The sequence below is a fragment of the Notechis scutatus genome, chromosome Z, assembly GCF_049901735.1.
Source record: "Notechis scutatus isolate UNSWTSFEM ecotype Mainland chromosome Z, rNotScu1.2, whole genome shotgun sequence".
Classification (NCBI taxonomy): Eukaryota; Metazoa; Chordata; class Lepidosauria; order Squamata; family Elapidae; genus Notechis; species Notechis scutatus.
The window spans coordinates 130543272-130554054 of NC_142025.1; the positions used below are offsets into that span (position 1 = coordinate 130543272).

Sequence of the window (10783 nt, forward strand, 5' to 3'; positions counted from 1 at the left end):
TATCTTCATAGGAGAACTTTAAAATTATTCTTATGGTCCATTGGATTCTAGGATTGACATCTTACCAAATAAAGTATATTTGATATAGGCTAAATCTCCTAATGAAATAAAATACAAAAATAATTGTCCACATCATGATTACCAATGAAATAAAAACCGTGAAACTCTACATACAAATTGCTGATGATAGAGTATCCTCCTCCTACTGGTCACTTATCTTCCTCTCTGTACTGTAGCTGCATCCTTGACTTTACTGTTGGACTCTAACTGAGCTGCAGATGGGTGGAGATCCCCAGGCTGGGAAATTTGGACCTGTTCTCTCTAGCGTGGGATTTCAGGTAGCATAGGAGTTCACAGCCACCATAGTAGCCATATACCTAATTCAAAGTATTCATGGTCCAACTCACACACAGAGTTCACTCTTTGGATTCGTTGTTTGTCTGGAATGGTTTCCAAATGACAGGAAGGAAGAGAACATGCTGATAATGGTGGTGGTATGTACTTTTGGGCAGTGGTGGAATTCAAATAATTTAACAACCAGTTCTCTGCCCTAATAATTGATTCCAACCAGTTCTCCAAACTGCTCAGAATGTTAACAACTGGTTCTCCTGAATTGGTGTAAACTGGCTGAATCCCACCACTGCTTCTGGGTGATAGGCATGAAAAGAGACCTGTTAGCCTATCTTTAGCTGTTTTTTGTATCTCATAGAGAGTCTCCTGCTGCTTGCTAATAGAAGTGACAAATTAAGGTTATTATCATCATATATTGAAAGTGCAACAACATCTTCTGAAATAATACTGCTGTATATTTTGTCATCATTTTACACCTTTGTTAATTACTCTCATGTTCTTCTCTTGAGCTTCATCATTACCTGAGAAAAGTCTCATTTAACAACAGTGCTGGAGAAAATATTTTCTTTGACCAGAATGGGAAGATTGCATCTGGCTTTGATATAATCAACTGGATCACCTTCCCAAATCAATCCTTTCTTAGGATTAAAATTGGAAAAGTAAATCCATCGGCTCAACTTGAAAACCTTCTCTCTCTATCGGCAGATAATATTGTCTGGCCTAACATTTTTAACCAGGTAACTTTTTTTTTTAAGGGATGGTTCTGTGAACATGCTGCAGTTGATGTCCATATAATTTATTTGAACAATTGCGCAAATTAATGAATCAAGTACATGAAAAGCAATATTCTTTTTTTAAATACATTTTTATTGTTTACATATAAATATATTGAGTACAGTATAATTAGCCATGAAATAGAAGTAAAAACAAAATAACATATATGCAAATTTATATATTGTACGCACAAATCTGGAACGAAAAAAGGGTTCCACCAGAAGGCATGGTTATTTAAAAAATAATAGATTGTATAGAGATGGACAGGCTAATGATGAAAATAAAAGACAGCGAAGATTCAATTTATTATAGGGCCTGGGATGCCTAATGTTAGGGATAACATTGTTTACCCTAACTGGTTTGGGTAAAAATAATAAATATGGTATCATGGTTTGTTAGTTAAAGTGTGTGTAACTTTAACTGCAAGAATGTAATTAAGGGTGTGGTTGTAAAAGCACTATATTAGAAGTGAGGCAATTGCAGCTCTCTCTCTCTGGCTTACTGATCGCTAATTACTTGATGGATTGATGACTGCATTCTTGCTGAAACAGGGAGAGAACAAGGAGTGTTGATATTTCTCAACGGAGAGAAGATAAGATTGGACTGATTTATTGTAAGTGAACTGACATTGGCTATTCAACACGGACTTTGCAATTAGAGTATCCTCGACAAGACTTGACTGAAATTGATATATGACTAATGGACCGTTTATTTTGACTATGCTATAATTCTTAAATGGAATAAACAATATTTTTTGATAGCACAAGCGTATCTGTATTTTTACTGCGTGTTAACTAGAAAACTTATCTCACACATTTACCTGTCTTCCTATTTGACTTCGCTGCACGTTCTGTTTAGTTTGTTTTCCTTAACACCCGTTGGGGAATCCAGGCTTAACAATGGTTATGGGCCCAGAGAGACTGCAAAGTCAGTTTAACTAGGATAAAAACAGGTTTATGTAAAAAGTGAGATTTTGTGTTGTTACACGTTACAGTAAACAGACAGCTGTGTTTATCAATTATAGTTTTATATCCATATAGTGAAACATGGCACAAGTCAGTCTACAAAGTTTGTCCCTTATATCCAAGCTGGATGGAACAAACTATGTTTCATGGTCTATGAAATGTAGTCTACTTCTACGAAGAGGTCTGTGGAACATAATTGAAAACCCACCAAACGTAGAAGAATGGGATTCTGAAGATGAGGAAGATAGTCAAAAGATAGAAGACTTTAAACAGAAAAATGAACAAGCACTTTGCATCATAGGACTAACATTAACTGATCAGCAACTTGTTCATATACGTGAAGAGCAAACAGCTGTTGGGTGTTGGCAAAAACTGAGGAGGATTTATGTACGAGATAACATTGGTGCTCACATAAATCTAACACGGAAGCTTTTCCGGACGTATCTCCAAAAGAATGGTGATATGCTGAGTCATTTGAATACTATGAAAAGCATTTTCCAAGAACTTCATGAGAAGGAGTTAATTTTCTCTGAGCTACACCAGGTCTACATAATTCTATCTTCATTAGACGAAAGTTTTGATGACTACGTAACTTCCCTTGAAATATTGCCTAAAGAAAGCCTAACTTTAACTGATATCACTGGCAGATTGATTGAAGAGGCCAGAAGAAGGCTTGAAAGAGATCAGTTAAGGAGGGAGCAACCTCAAAAGGGAAATAATGAATCTCCTACTGCATACACAATTAAAAAGTGTTTTAATTGTAGAGGGAGAGGACATTTGGCAAGATTTTGTAAGAAAAAAAAGTGCCAGAATGCAAGCCAGAATGCTGTAAGCCATCAAAGAAGAAATAAGAATTTTGAGTTAGCAATGTATAGTAATGGAGTTGTAAAAAATAATTTATGGGTGGTTGACAGTGGTGTGTCCCACTGTATTACAAATGATAACAAAAAATTTCTAAAAATGTCCATGAGTTCACAGGATATCTCATTGGCAAATGGCTGGAAAATTAAAGCAAAAGGTGAAGGTATTGCACATTGTTCTAGTATAAAGGAGAACATAAAAATGTTATATGTACCTCAACTTAAATTTAATTTGCTTTCAGTTAGAATGTTGGTTAGATTAGGATACATAGTTACCTTTAGGGGAGATACTTGTTTAATTGAAAAGGAAGGTAAGAAAATTACTGCATCTTTAAGAGGTGACTTATATGTGTTAAATGATAATGGTTTAGAGGTGGCTAACACAGTTTATGATAATAAGAAACCTCATAATGAATGTATTCACTTGTTACACCGACGGCTAGGTCATTTAAATTTTAAAATGATTAAGAGAACTGTTCAACTATCTAAAGGAATAAGTTTAAAACCTTGTAATAAGTATTTGCAATGTTCTGCTTGTAATCAAAACAAAAGCAAAGTTATACCTGCAAATAGAATTGATGGATTTACTACCAAAGAGCCTTTAGAGGTAGTATTTGCCGATATAATAGGTCCTAAAAAGCCAAGTGTAGGTGGTGCTAGATACATTTTAAGCATAATGGACCACTATTCTAGGTATGGTTTCTGTTTTCTAATGAAGAGAAAAACTGAAACGTATACAAATTTCTTTAATTGGTTAAAATTTGCAGAGAGGAAAACTAAAAAGAAATTAGTAACTCTTATAACAGATAATGGTGCGGAATTTACAAATAATAAATTCCAGAATAGACTTAGAATGGCAGGTATTCAACATAAAAAGTCTGTACCATATAGGCCTCAACATAATGCATTTATAGAGAGAAGAGGCCAAACACTGCAATCAATGGGAAGGACAATGTTATCTGATTCTGGATTACCTGACAATTTGTGGGGAGAAGCTATAATGTGTGGTAATCACATATTAAACAATGTTGTTAATTCAACAACAGGTGAATTACCATTCACACTGTGGCATGGTAGGAAACCTGATTTGAGTTATATTCACACATTTGGTGCACCAGCATGGGTGCATATCCCGACACAACTCAGGCACAAAGGACAACATAGAGCTAAAAGATTGATTTTTGTTGGATATCAAGCAAACCATAGATCTTATAGATTCTGGGAACCAGGTACATCTAGAGTATACTGCAGTGCTAGTGCACAATTCCTAGAACATATAGGATGGAATAGATTAGAGCAGGATTCAGATAATGATGTTATTATAGAACCCTATAAGAGGCAGAAGGAAAAGACTAGTTATAAGAAAAGTCCAATTAAAGAAGAAATCCATGAAGAGCAAATAGAATCAGATCAAGAGGAAATAATTGATCAAGAAAAGATAGATAGTCAAGAACAGGAAATAAAAGAAAGTCCACCTGTAAGTCCTGTTATACCTAGACGCACAACGCGTATAACCAGACCACCTGAAAGATATCAAGCAAGTATTGTTTGCCAAGTAAATAAAGTTCCTACTAGCATAGATGAACTTAAGATGTATCCTGCTAAGGATCAGGAGAATTGGCAAAAGGCAATGGAAAAAGAGTTAAATTCATTAAAAGAAATGAAGGTTTATGAAGGAACCAAATTACCTTCAGGAGAAAAATCCATTGGGTGCAAATGGATATTTAAAGTAAAGACTGGAAATAATGGGAAAGTAACTTATAAAGCTAGATTAGTAGCACAAGGATTTAACCAAAATGTATTTGATTATGATGAGGTATTTGCACCAAATCTTAAGGCTACAACTTTAAGAGCAGCTTTAGTGTGGGCAGCTAAGAAGAATTATATAGTTAACCATTTAGACGTAGAAACTGCCTATCTACATGCACCATTGCAGCATACAATATATTTGAAAAAACCAGTTGGTATAAATGATAATAAAGTAAATAGCAAAGATTGTTGGAAACTCAAGAAGAGTTTATATGGATTGAAACAATCTGGCTATGAATGGAACCAATATATTGTGAAAGAATTAAACAATATAGGGTTTAAATCTGGTTTAGCAGATCCATGTATGTTTAAAAGAGAAAATAATGGAACGGTGTCATTATTGTTATTATTTACAGATGATATTGCTTTGATTACTAAGACCAATAATGAAGCTACTGAGATTATTTCATTATTAGCCAAAAGGATAAAATTAAAACATTTAGGTGAAATTAAAAAGTATCTAGGATTGACAATTAACAAAACCACAAAAGGATTTAAGATATCTCAAGAGGATAAAATTTGCCAATTAATTAAATTGTATAAAATGGAACTTTGTAAGCCTGCAAAGACTCCAATGAGTCAGGAAATTTGCAAAATTGATGCTCAAAGTCCCAAATTTGATAAGACCGTATATCAATCTTTGATTGGTAGCTTATCATATATAAGCAATTGGTCAAGGCCAGATATAGCTTATAGTGTTAATCAGCTGGCACGATATAATAATGATCCACATCAATGTCATTGGCAAGCATTAAAGAGAATTTTAAGATATCTTAAAGGAACAATGCACCATGCATTGTGTCTAGAGCCAAAAGGTGATTTGAATCTTAGTGCCTATGCAGATGCAAGTTTTGCAACTGACATAAACACTAGAAAATCAACATCTGGGATGGCTATATTATTTGGTAAGACACTAATAGGGTGGAGGTCAATCAGACAACAGCATATTAGCTTGTCAACGATGGAAGCAGAATTTTCATGTCTGTCATTACTATGCACTGACTTAATTCTGTACAAACAGTTATTATTAGACATGGGTATAACTGTTAAAGATTCTATTATTATGTACGAGGACAACCAGGCAACTATACAGTTAGCTACTAATATTGCTGTAAAGACTAGATCAAAGCATACTGATTTAAGATACTAAAATGTTAGAGAATCTGTGAAAAATGGTCTAATTAAACTAGAGTACTGCATGACGGAAGAAAATATTGCAGACCAGTTTACAAAGGCACAAGGTGTTGTAAAATTTAAAGAGAGTTGTGACAATTATGATTTAAAGGTGTAAATGGTTATATTATTGTAATATTATTATTATTACCCAAAAGGGGAGAATGTTAGGGATAACATTGTTTACCCTAACTGGTTTGGGTAAAAATAATAAATATGGTATCATGGTTTGTTAGTTAAAGTGTGTGTAACTTTAACTGCAAGAATGTAATTAAGGGTGTGGTTGTAAAAGCACTATATTAGAAGCGAGGCAATTGCAGCTCTCTCTCTCTGGCTTACTGATCCCTAATTACTTGATGGATTGATGACTGCGTTCTTGCTGAAACGGGGAGAGAACAAGGAGTGTTGATATTTCTCAACGGAGAGAAGATAAGATTGGACTGATTTATTGTAAGTGAACTGACATTGGCTATTCAACACGGACTTTGCAATTAGAGTATCCTCGACAAGACTTGACTGAAATTGATATATGACTAATGGACCATTTATTTTGACTATGCTATAATTCTTAAATGGAATAAACAATATTTTTGATAGCACAAGCATATCTGTATTTTTACTGCGTGTTAACTAGAAAACTTATCTCACACATTTACCTGTCTTCCTATCTGACTTCGCTGCACGTTCTGTTTAGTTTGTTTTCCTTAACACCCGTTGGGGAATCCAGGCTTAACACCTGGTATGAGTGGTTTAGAAATAAAAATAAAATAAAATGGCAATTAGGAAAAGAATGAGGGAATATGTAAATATGCAAATATACCATGGAGAAGATTGAGATGTAAGGATAAAAGATATTGATTTATAGTAAGGAAAACCCTCTTCAAAATCTGTGCATCAAGAATATTGCTTTTAGAAACATGAGGTAGAAGTTGGAAGATGAAAGAATCAGGTGAGGGGGGCTTGGAAAGAGACACTGTTTATATTATTGATAGAGGAATTAGGTATTAGAATGAAAAAAGAGTTGACATATGATGATCAGAATTTTTTGATCACCTCCTCTTCCATTTTAAAATCTAGTAGAAAGTTATATATTCTTGAAATGATTTTCTTTTCCATTTCTTGTAGAATTTTATCTAATTGATGCGTTTCCATGCAGAAACCAAATTGTTCTTTGTCCTTCTGATATCTCGCCTGGATTTACATGTATGGCCACCAATCTATCTTTATATTTTGTTGCTGTAATTCTTGTCTCGTTTTTAATCTTCCTTGTGGGTCTAATAGGTCTTTGTAACTCCTCTTTTTTCCCAGATCCATTGCATTTGGGTATATTTGTGCTTCTATAGTTGACAACCAGTTCGGTATTTTAGTATAATGATTCTTTTTAATCTTGTTCTATGTCCGAACGATTGAATCTCTAATCATGTGTCTCTGAAAATATGCATGCTGTTTACATTTTCCATCCCATAGGAAACTATGCCACCCTCTCTGCAAGTCGTGACCCTCTATTGACAATACTCTTCTATTTTCCAGATTGATCCAATCTTTAATCCATACCATAGCCGCAGCCTGATGATACATTTCCCAGACAGGGAGTCCAAAGCCACCCCTTTCTCTTTTGTCCTGTAACATTTCATTTTTATCCTAGCTTTTTTCCCATCCCAAACAAATTTACTTATTATTCGATCTAATTCTCTAAAAAAGGTTTTATCCAATCTTATTGGTACAGTTTGAAAAAGATATAGTATTTTTGGTAGGGTAGACATTTTAATTGCCGCAATTTTCCCCAGTAGTGATAGCTGTAATTTCCCCCACGTTTCCAATTCTTTTTTGATTTGTATTATTAATTTATCATAGTTATCTTTTTTAATTGAAGAGCATCTTGCTGTTAACCAAATGCCTAAATATTTTACCTTTTTCACACTTTGCATTCCCAATTTTCCTTCTAATTCTTTTTTTCGCTTATCTTTTAAATTTTTAGTCAGTAATTTTGTTTTGTTTTTATTAATCTTAAGGCCTGCAACCTTGCCAAATTCCTCTGTTTCCTTTATTAATTTCACTCCTGTATCCTCTGGATCTTCCAGAAAAAATACTATATCATTGGCAAATGCCTGTACCTTATAATGCTCCTTTTTAATTAAAGCCCCTTTGATTTCTACATTTTTCCTAATGTTTTCCAATAAGTTTTCTAAGGTAAGAATAAAGAGAAGGGGTGACAGTGGGCATCCCTGCCTTACTCCCTTGTTGATCTTGAATGTTTCCGTTCTGTCACCATTCATTATTACACTGGCCATCTGTGTCGTATAAATTGTCGAAATCAATTTAATAAATTTATTGCCAAATTGCATGCTTTTTAATTGTTGTATTATGAACTGCCAATTAACATTGTCAAATGCCTTTTGCGCATTGAGGAAGACCACTGCCAGTTGTTTTCCTGGGTTTGCTTCATAATATTCTATTATATTCAGTACCATTCTGGTATTATTTTTAATTTGTCTATTCGGTAAGAATCCGTTTTGGTCGCTATGAATGATCTGATTAAGGGTTTTTTTTTTCAATCTTTCTGCCATTAGGGACATAAATATTTTATAATCAACATTTAAAAGGGATATGGGCCTGTAATTTTGAATTAATTGATGGTCCAAATCTTCTTTTGGGATCAATGTTATATATGTGACTTAGGTAATTTTGCTGTCATCAGTACCTCATTATAGAGTTCTAATAATTGCATTTCTAATTTTCCTTGGAGCGTTTTATACAGTTCCCCAGGGAGACCATCCGGTCCCAGAGTCTTATTGTTTTTCTGTTTCAGGATTGCCTCTTGCAGTTCTCTTAATGTTATTTCCCTGTTTATCTCTTCTTTGTCCTCTTCCGGGATCACAGGTAGCCCTTTTCCTTGTAAGTAATGTTGGATATTTCCCTCTGGTACATCTTCCCTACTATATAGTTCCTCAAAAAAACTTTTAACAATATGCTTTTTCTTTTCAGTTTGATGTTATAGTGTACCATCAGCGTCCATCAATTGTTGGATTGCTCTTTTTTCTTTTTCTTTCTTAGGTCTATAAGCTAGCCACCTTCCCGGCTTATTCGCATGTTCAAAGTAATTCTGTTTTATCTTTTTCATGTCCTGTAACCATTCATCTTGTGTTAACATGTTCAATTTGTGTCTAATCATTATCCTCTCCATATTTGCTGTCTTATTAAGTGGTGTTTTTTCTAGTGTTTTTTTCTAACTCCTTAAGAGTATCTAGTAGTTTAGATTGTTCTCCTTCCCCCCCTTGTATCTACGTGTATTATATGAAATTGCTAGGCCCCAAATATATGCTTTAGTCGTATCCCATAGGTTTGGAATTGATGTTTGTTGTTTTTTGTTTTCCTTCAGAAAGAACTCCAATTCTTTTTCCATCATCTTGATACATTCTTTTTTCTTTTAGGATCTCCTTGTTTAGCATCCATCTTCGGGTTTTTTTTTCAATCCTTTCTAAATTATTTTAATGGGATTATGGTCCACCCATGTGTTAGATTCAATTTCTATTTCTTTTATATTATGTTCCATTTCCCCATTTGTCCATAAGATATCCAATCTTGACCATGATGTGTGTGGTGCTGAATAGTAAGTAAGTTTTTTGTCTGGATTTCTTTCTCTCCATATATCTTTTAATCCTAATTCTTCTGCCATTTGATAAAATACTTTTGGTAATGTTTTCCTTTTCCTTTTCCCCCCTTGATTTTCATTATTGTAGTCTTTTCCTAAATTTGCTATTGCATTGAAATCACCTAGCAGGCATATGTTCTCATATTCATGTTCTACTAATTTTCTGTATAGTTTGGTATAAAATATTTCTCGTTTCTCGTTTGGTGCATATATCACTATCAATAACATTTTCTTATGATTTATATAAACTTCTAACATCAAAATCCTACCCTCCTCATCTGCATATACCTGTTTTGCTTGTAAATGTTTCCTAATATATATTGCTCTTTTTTTTGATGGGCAAGAGATACGTATAAATCTCCTAACTTTGGTGCTTCTAACAGTTTACTTTGATGTTTCTGGATATGTGTTTCTTGAAGGCATATAATATCTAAATTTAATTTCTGTAGTTTAGTTGTCATTTTTTTCCTCTTAATTTGTGAATTTAACCATTGATGTTAATGGAAATCAATTTGATTTCTTCCGCCATCTTACTCTGTAGTTGTTTCTTGTTGAAGCTGATTTGCTCTCGTTTGGTGTCTCGTTCTTACGCCTTCTCTTTCCACTTCTTCCTGCTCTCTTTCCTCTTGTTCTGTTTCTCTTTCCTCCAACCAGTCTTCTTTTTGGCTCCTACTTTCCACATCCTCTTTGCTGTTCTGGTCTTCCCCTGATACCACATACAATTCAAAGAATTCCCTCATTTTTTCTATACTGTCTATTTTAAAAAAATTTATCCTGCCATGATATTAACTCTGGGATGAGCCATTTGAACAGGATGTTATTCTTATTCAGTTGGGAGGCCAGGAATCTGTATTTCTTTCTATGTTCCCTTATTCTTCTTGGAATTTGTTTCAATGTTACAGTTTCTGTTCCCTTGAATATCAGCAGTTCATTTCTTGTCACTTTGTATATCTCATCTCTCAGTTGTTTCTTTGAGAATCATATATGAACCTCTCTTGGAAGTCTAAAACGTCTTGTATAGTTGGTATATATTCTATATACCTCATTGATTTCCCTTCGAACCTCTTGGCCCCCCTTTTTGTAACGCTTCTGCTATGAGATCTGCCATTAATTTGGTCAAGTCCTCCCCCTTTTCTTCTGTTACATTCTGAAATCTAAAGAAGAAATCAGCCTTTTCCATCTCCAAATATGCAATTGCC

General features: G+C 34.2%; 1 protein-coding gene across 1 annotated transcript in view; it reads left to right on the plus strand.

Annotated features, from left to right (window-relative positions):
- The window catches only part of LOC113427126 (vomeronasal type-2 receptor 26-like), a 30131-nt gene that overhangs the window by 6273 nt on the left and 13075 nt on the right, over positions 1-10783 (plus strand). The gene's annotated exons all lie outside the window — the stretch shown is intronic.